This window comes from Cynoglossus semilaevis, chromosome 12 (genome assembly GCF_000523025.1).
Source record: "Cynoglossus semilaevis isolate Cse_v1.0 chromosome 12, Cse_v1.0, whole genome shotgun sequence".
NCBI lineage: Eukaryota > Metazoa > Chordata > Actinopteri > Pleuronectiformes > Cynoglossidae > Cynoglossus > Cynoglossus semilaevis.
Window position 1 is genome coordinate 8,091,762 of NC_024318.1, and position 8,441 is coordinate 8,100,202.

General features: G+C 39.5%; 1 long non-coding RNA gene across 3 annotated transcripts in view; it reads left to right on the forward strand.

Annotated features, from left to right (window-relative positions):
* LOC112487845 (uncharacterized) overlaps positions 1-8,424 on the forward strand; it is a 68,462-nt gene extending 60,038 nt beyond the window's left edge. For all 3 annotated transcript variants that reach the window (XR_003051325.1, XR_003051327.1, XR_003051326.1), the window contains 3 exons: positions 6,671-6,735; positions 7,463-7,572; positions 7,771-8,424. This is a non-coding gene — a long non-coding RNA (uncharacterized LOC112487845). The remainder of the gene's footprint in view (positions 1-6,670; positions 6,736-7,462; positions 7,573-7,770) is intronic.
* The last annotated feature ends 17 nt before the right edge of the window (positions 8,425-8,441 follow it).

An 8,441-nucleotide genomic window follows, 5' to 3' on the forward strand; every position in this document is an offset into this window, starting at 1 on the left:
CAGGCCAAATCTCCATCAGAGATGCTACGGTTACCGCAGGTCATGGAAATCTCTTTCCTTAGTACCTATTAGCAAGCACAAAAGGATTTATCACAAATGCCAAAGCATTAGCAGACCTAATGAAATCTCATGTCGTTCTTCAAGTCATTTCATCCCCGCAACCCCACTCCTTTCACTACAACAAGGTTTAACTGCTGTAAGTCAAACAGTTCCCTATGCCTGGAGCATCAAGATTAGCTACTTTTTTTTCACGTTATCTGTTCTTATTAGGATTTGTGCTCCCTTCTAGAAAATAATGACATACCTCCAGCCACTTTCTAAGCCAAAGGTGAACAGCAAGCTAATGACTTTAGGCCATGTTGCACTTGGCTGCATCCACACACATAATTACAGTGTGATTGTCACAAAAATCGCCTGCACTCACCATTACAGCTGCTGTAAAAAACCCCAGTGCTGAAGATTAAGGGAAAAGGCAAATTATCTTCAGTGCACTGGGGCTCCGGCCATAACTGCCCAGAAATGAGTAATTAAACTATAGCATATCATAACACTGGCTACAGCCTGGAAATTAATTGCCATGTGTGAAATATAAATTCTCATCTGGCACGAGATCATCCAACAGAGTAAATGATGTACAGTGGCCCCACAAATAGTGGACATGTGACGTGTATTTTTACAAAATACCTGCGGATTAACAAAGCCAAAGTCTGGTAATTAGTACATTTCAATAGAAAGAATTGTTCATTCCTTCAGTTCATATTTTCCTCTAATCTTTCTTTCAGTACAGTAACACAGTAACATACTGATGTTTCTTAATTAGATGTTGTTAAAGGTTGAGAAACATTTTTGGCTCTGCTGAGAAATAAACAGTTCAGATTTTGTTTTGTCTGCTGTGTGGCTAACAACACAGGCGGCACACACAAATGGAAAGTCTTTTTCTGCTTGGTAGCACTTCACATGAGTATATTCCTCCAGTGCTGCTCTGACTGTGCATGGTTTAATTTCTCGAAATCAGTGGTCGTTAACAACCCCATGAGATGTAAATATCGGCACCACCCATGATGTAGGACAGCCTACCGACATGGGCGGTCGGTGGTTCAGAGCAGGTACCTGATCACTTTCTGGCATTCAATTCCAGCTCAGCAATATCAAAGGGAATCCCTGATGTGTTTCACCACATGGTGAGATTTGGCTGCGAGTTGACGAGGAAGAGCGAGCACAAGAAAGAGAGAGGCTTTGAATGAATAAACATAGTTGGGAGTGGGGAGACGAGGGGTGAGCTAGACAAGCAATAAGAGGCCTGAACTGGTCTGAGAGTGAAAGTGTCCGTTAGTGGTTTTCTTTTAGTTGCCCTTCATTACCTCGCCCCATGTCTACGGGGCAGTGAGGTTTGTGTGTGTGCACACGCAATAGAAAAGTGTCTTGTATTAAACACCTTGGTGTTTTTCTCTCACGTCACAAGGCGTGACATTGACCCAGGGTGGCGTAGACTTTATATATGGTCTATTTCCTGCCCTCTGTACTATATACAGTGAGAAATTTTCACAGTTTCTTCTTTCTTTAACGTGAAGCCACTTTAACTTTCTGGTGTGGAAATATTTTGTCATACAATGGACTAAAAAACTAGATCAGAAGAATTTTTGCTGCTTAAGGGAGACATAGAACCACTGTTAAATTTGACATGATGCACATTTAAATTGCCCAACCAACACCAATGCCCTGTGACAAAAAGTACAAGTCATTTTCATGAGAAAGGCAGAGGTGTGCTATTTTTGATTGCTTATTAAAATTGAAACTCCCTCTGGAGCCTCTTCACTGGCAGGACTTTTGTGTAATGAAAAGATACGTAGAGAACTTGGAAAACCGTAAAACCAGAACACACGTGCACGCACACTCGCACACACATACTGCTCGTGTCCAAACTCTACCTCCTGCAGACTTCTCCTGGGACCTACATCCAAGTTCAGGTGGTTGGTCGTCATGGCAACTGCAACGAGTGGGGGTTATTTGCGTTGTTTCTACTTTCATCTGTAAAACCGTGTCCTTAGCCAGTGCAGTACATGAGCTCATGTTTGCCCCAGTGCTCCGTTCTGTCTGATTGCGTTGTAAGTGCGTCCGTCCGTCCGTCTGTGTCAGTGTCTCCTTCCAGTCGCTTTCCCGTTTATCTCCGCACTGTTCCTCCGTCAACGATTCATTTGTCTCATCTGCCACCGGCTCTGATAAACAGTTGCAGCTGTATGTTCTGTGCGAGAACTTTGTTCCGCACACATTCTCCATGAATTAATAAATTACCACAGTCTGTCTTCACAAGCGTTCAAACACATGTACATTCTTGTATTTTTATTTATATATTTTAAAGCCTACACATTTAAATGAGTTATTTACACAGCTGACGGCGTTCAGGGGGAGAAAAAATAAGAAAAAAAATGTACCCCTGTGTTTTGCCTGTACTACATCTACATTTACATATAAATTGTTCAAGGAAACAAGCTTTATGACATTAATGTGATCTCAGGGCTTTCAGGAAGGAGCAGACTTTAAAGGAATACTCCTGACATCTGCTGGCCATGAGCTGAACATCACACAGTGAATAATTAGGTAAAAGAAACGGAATTAATGTCGTTTAGTGGACGCAGGAAAAAACCCCGTTTAATTAAATGTCATTGAAAATTGTAGTATTATATTATTTGTCACAGCTTGGCTCTTAAACTATAACAAAATTAAGAGACATCGTCACAATCTTCCCACCAGGGACTCTTATCAAAATGAAATAAATAAATAATACAAAACACAAAAACATCTTTTTTTAATCAGTTTCTCCCCATGTTTACCATCTCTTTGGGCTGCTCAAAGCTTAATACAGTGATTAATTCAACTTCAGCTGCAGCAGACAACTCATTAGAATCAGTGAGATTTAGTGATGCCCAACTCAAACACATTTTCCTTGACAGTGGTCATTTACATTTTCCTTCAGCTGCCTACATCCAGCTTAAAATGTTCAGCCATCTTCAATGCTCTCTAGAACAACAGTCCAAAACATCCTCAGACGGAGTGCTCCTCCACAGATACCGTAGCTGAGGAGAACACTGAAATTAACTGCCCAAGTATTCAATACAGTACGACAGATCGCCACCTCATTAGCAGACAGAGCTCGACTAGCATCCCCCCCCCCCCCCCCCCCCCCCATTTAGTACATTTAGTAAATGTACTAAATTTAACAAGGGTCCTATTTTAGTTGCAAATACGAAGAAGCTTCAATTGATCTTTTATTTTTCTGCCAAGAAAAGCCCCTGAGGCATTTACAAAAGGTCACAGCAGGCAGCCTTAGCATCAAGGCAGTAAAGAAAACAGAAACTTACTTTTATAAAAAAAAAAAAAAAGCTTAAATATTAGGGAACATACTCCATCCTCACCATGCAAGTAGTTTTTATCAGATGCTCCAGTTTCTTAAGTGAGCAGCTCATGTAACAGGATCCACAAAGGACTCTCCTGGGAAAGTGAGTTCATGCTGCAGACAGGACATGATAGGCAGCGGAGAAACATGTGCACATTGGCACTGAGAGTCTAATCTGTCTTATCGATGACAGTTCAGCGTCTCCGTGGAAGTCCATGATCGATGCCACTTGACCTGCTTTAAATATCAGCAGAGCTGACGGCTCTCTCATCTCTGCACCTCCACCTTGGAGAATTGATTGCTCCACTTCTACGTGCGAGCAAATTACTGTCATTAGTTTCTCTTTTTCATGCATGTGCATCAAAGATTTACTTTAATAATGTGGTGAAACCCAAAGGGCCCGTAGAATTTTAACCACTTATTAAATAAAAATTATAACAATATTTCACTAAATTCTAAAGAAAGTGTAAATTCACTAAATGTATTGATTTTTAAATCATTAAATCCGTATTTATTACCCGTGTTAAGGATGGAAAAATCAAAATGACGAGTTGACCATACAATGACGTGTGAACAGCCATTCACACTCGCAATCACACCCATGGCCTGTTTAGAGTGAAACTCCTGCATGATTTTGAAGGAATATCTGCGATATAAGTGGAGAACAAGCAAATTCCATAGTTAATAGCATTTAAGCTGGGGTTCGGAGTGTTGTTGTTATTATTCCTCATGGTTTAAATGGTTTTAATCCAAAGTTTCATTGGCTGTATCTGGCCTTGGGCCTTCATGTAAACATTAGCATAGCATATCTGTGTTTGGCCAAGTGATTATAAATGAAGTGGAAGATTGTGAATGTGACTGTATCAGAAAAATAACACTTCACAGATTTACAGCAGCTCAGAGAATGGGTGACTTGATCAGGGGCTTTGTTAGTGACTGTACACCTATTACTGATTGTTTTACATTTAAATCCATCTTTTCTCAAGGTATTTGAGATCCGTAACAGAGCAGGACAACCGCATTTCTCAGGAGGAAACTAGAGTTTAGCACGCTGAACTGAAAGTTTCTTCTTGTTTTACTGCTCTTTTGAAAAATTCAAAGCCAATACACTGCTGCAGAAACCTCAGGCCGGCAGTAGTAGGCACAGTGTGTTTTGTTTGTGCCTCCCGGGGAGCTTGCAAAACGCACCATGTTTTGTGAGCTTTACAACTTCAGGGCAAAGCCCAAGTCTTTTGACATTAATGCATGCTGTATAACTGTGGCCAATGAGGCTGTTTTTAGTGAAATATATTTACAATGAAATATACCATTTACTTCAAATGCTAATTACTTAAGGGCAATGTGGATCCACAGCAACTGTAGACTCTAGTTTTCTATATGTAATTTATTCAGATAACATGTAACAATGGCTAGTAATTCAAGTTGTTTTGTTCAACAGTGCACATTATATTCCAACTTTAATGTATGAATTATACAAATATTATCATATCTGACTGAGCTACATGTAGTATAGAATTTCCTGGATCAGCTTCATGGAAGTTTTTAAAACAACTTATGAAACTGTCAAGATGAATATCCACCAACTCTACAACATCGAATGTCCATGGTTTTAATGGTTTGTTTAGATAAACAACTGGATTTTATATCTTTAACATAAACATTCTACCGAAACACATTTCTAGAAAAGCAAAGACTCACACTATTTTTTATGGTTCCATTGTGTTACTCACACTGTGAATTTCCCCATTGTAGGACAAATAAGGGACATTATTATTATTATTATTATTATTATTATTATTATTATTATTATTATTATTATTATGTTGAACTTTATTGATCCCACACTGGGGCACTACAGCAGTCTGAATGTCGTCCCTGTGTGGGCTACAACCAGCAGTTGCTCAGTTTACAAACAAACACGCTAACCAATTGTGCCACAGAGATGGCTATGAAGCTGTTGAAACTATGAAGCTAAATATTGAGTTGAAGTTTTGCCTATTTATCAAGTCATTTTCCCATATATGTTTCATCACAAAAATTAACTTCAGGATTGCCTTACATTTTATCCGATTTAATAACATCGAATGTCCATGGTTTTATGGTTTTGTTTAGATAAACAACTGGATTTTATATCTTTAACATAAACATTCTACCGAAACACATTTCTAGAAAAAATGTTTTATCTCTATCTTTCCCATTGTGTTCCGTGAGATTGTCCTGACCTCAGACTCCTGCTGATTATTTTCAGTGCGGAGGCAGACCGGTGTCTTTGAGGCTGTGTTTGTCAAACAAAGAGCAAATGCTTCGCGTGGTCCCAGAGCCTCCTAACAAAGTCATTGACCTTTTCTCTGACACAGACTGTATTTCAGTTTGCAGAATGCTCAAACAGCCAAAGCCAGGAGCCCAGGAGAAGAGAGTTGTGTTGCGTGATTAACGCTCCTCTCTCCCAATCTCTGACAAGCACAAGGGCCACCATGGCAGTGTGATACACTCCTTCCAAATTGAATCCTCTCCGCTTTTTTTCTTTTTTGTGATGTAATCACACTTGGTGCAACCACTTCTCACAGAACACCTTTCCTCTTTTCATTTCCAGCAATAAAGTGTTACGTGTGAGCCAACTTCAACGGCAGCAGCACAGAATGCCGTCGGCAGTTTTGAGGTCAACACGGGTATTCATCAGCACTGTTCCCTGCCGTGGATATAATGACCAAAGTTTGTGTACCACACTCTGGGCACAATTTACAGCACCCCCAAGTGCCCTTGCCCATCAGTCTGCATGGCAATAAGCTTATCACTGTTCAGACCAATTATATGACCCGGCGAGAGGAATACGATTGGTGTTCTGTACCAGTGACTGGCCAAATAAATAAGTGCTTAATGACCCCTTCACTCCACCTTTTCAACTTAATTAGGTAGGGGGACACATTTGCTGGGTGGATGGCTCCACCGCAACAGCAGGCTGTGAATCTGAAGCAGGGCACTGCCAGACTTCATTCCTGGTGTGTATTGCTTTGTTCCACATCTGTGTGATTGCTGCCCAAACCATTTAAGCCGACCACCAGCTGAGCCAGTCGTATGGCTGCGGAGCATCTGAGAAAAGAGACAAAATGATCATGCAGCTGTTTGTGCTGTTTGCCCAACGGTGTCACGCTGATGACACGAACCTCATACAGCACATGTGTCAGGATTACAAACTAATATATCCATCTGACATTTTTACAATACTAAAGTAGACTGTTGCTCTGAAAACTGGCCATTTTGCCTGTGTTTCTGCAGATAACACACATATCAAGCCTGGCTCGTGACTGCACAGCTACGGCAGGACGTGTAGATCAACTCTGGTACGTTTACACAGGCATCATTAATCCAGCAACTGCAAACAGTGTTCACAGCAGTCATATAATCCATTCTCTTCACACAATACAAGCAAAACATCATCAACATCTGCACAGCTTAGGCAAATTTCATGTTTCATGTTAAACTCATGTCTTTAAATACTCATTTTCATGTTTTCACTGTTTTTCATTGATTTACAGATGCAAATATCTCTGTTCTCTTCGAGTCAATAAAAGACTTTCACAGCATTTATGATGCGTGGCCAGTGTGCACAGTCCTTGGCTTTAGAATATTTTAAAAGCCATGCAGTATTTTTACACAACATCGTTTGCTTTTGTACAAACCAAGGCTTTTTAATGGTCAAATTCCACTTTTTTATACGTATTTATTTTTTGTTTTGTTCTCTGTTCGTATCGCTGTCTGCATGTCTGGCTCTTTCTTAATCTAATCTTCTTTTGTGCATGAGCTCAATATCATATCAATTTTTCTCTCCAGTCTTTTCAACAGACAGAGTGGTCAAAAATGAGATTAAACTGCTTGGCATCAAAGAGTCTGATCAATGAGTCTTTTCTACAGAAGTCATTGTGACAAATGCCTTGTCTTGCCACTGTTTATTTCTGTGCTTTCTGTGAAATGGCACTGCCATAAAAACAAACAAAAACAGGAGTAAGTAAACTGACAACACTAAGATCAGAGTGCATGTCGTTTATTTATTTTCACTTGTTTTCACAGCAAAACGAAATTCAAGTGTTTCCCAAACGAACCCCTGTCTGAACACAGTAAACTCATCACACAAGTGCTTCCACTCACCGATGCAGATGAGACTCACAATCAGGAGTGAGGTAATTGACTCTAAATTACATACAAATGTATGTATTTCACCATCATTTATTTTTAGCTCTATCATTGTGACATTGAAACTGGTTTGAGGCAGTGTATAATAATTGTGTTAAAATTACTTATTTTTATTTTATTTTGTTTTTTCTGTTAACAGTTTTTTCTTTGCTTGTGCTTTTACCATTTTACACTGTCCAACACAGGGTGAGGGAACAAATGGAAATTAATTTAATACCTCCTGCAGGAAAACCAGCAATCCTACCACTGCATCACTCCAGGTACTGTAATCTCTCCTGTGAAATTAAAGATATCTGTAACTATTAATGATCTTTGGACAGTTTTATCTAGATTTAGCAACAATTAAGGTTAATTTGGTTATATTTTTGGTATCTTCTCACTATTCACTTTTGTCAGAAACCTCTGCTAAATGTGCATGACTTTTGAACTTTTGTCAATAAAATTCAAAAGAACCAGCAGAAAGTCTACGTACAAAAATCTAAATACTGTATTATATGCCATTGTAATTTTTAATCGGCTGGTTTGGTAAAGGTTTTTACCCGGATGAATATATGTCACATGATAATCCACATCTCAACCACTTGTAGCCAGTTTTCTGGTATTTAATTTTTAATTAGCAACTTTGCTCGCCACCAGAAGTCCCAGCTGCTTCTGCGTCATAATGGGCGACACCAGCTGTCCTCTGAGCATCGAACACGACTCTGTCTTATACACATAGATCTAACAAATGGCTTTATGGGCCATTCAGGCTTGAACAGGACACAAATTATTCACGATGCTAATGAAGACTGAAGTCATGTTTGATAATTTCAAAACTTTGGCTAAATCCAGTGACATTGTCTTCTTATACCTTCTC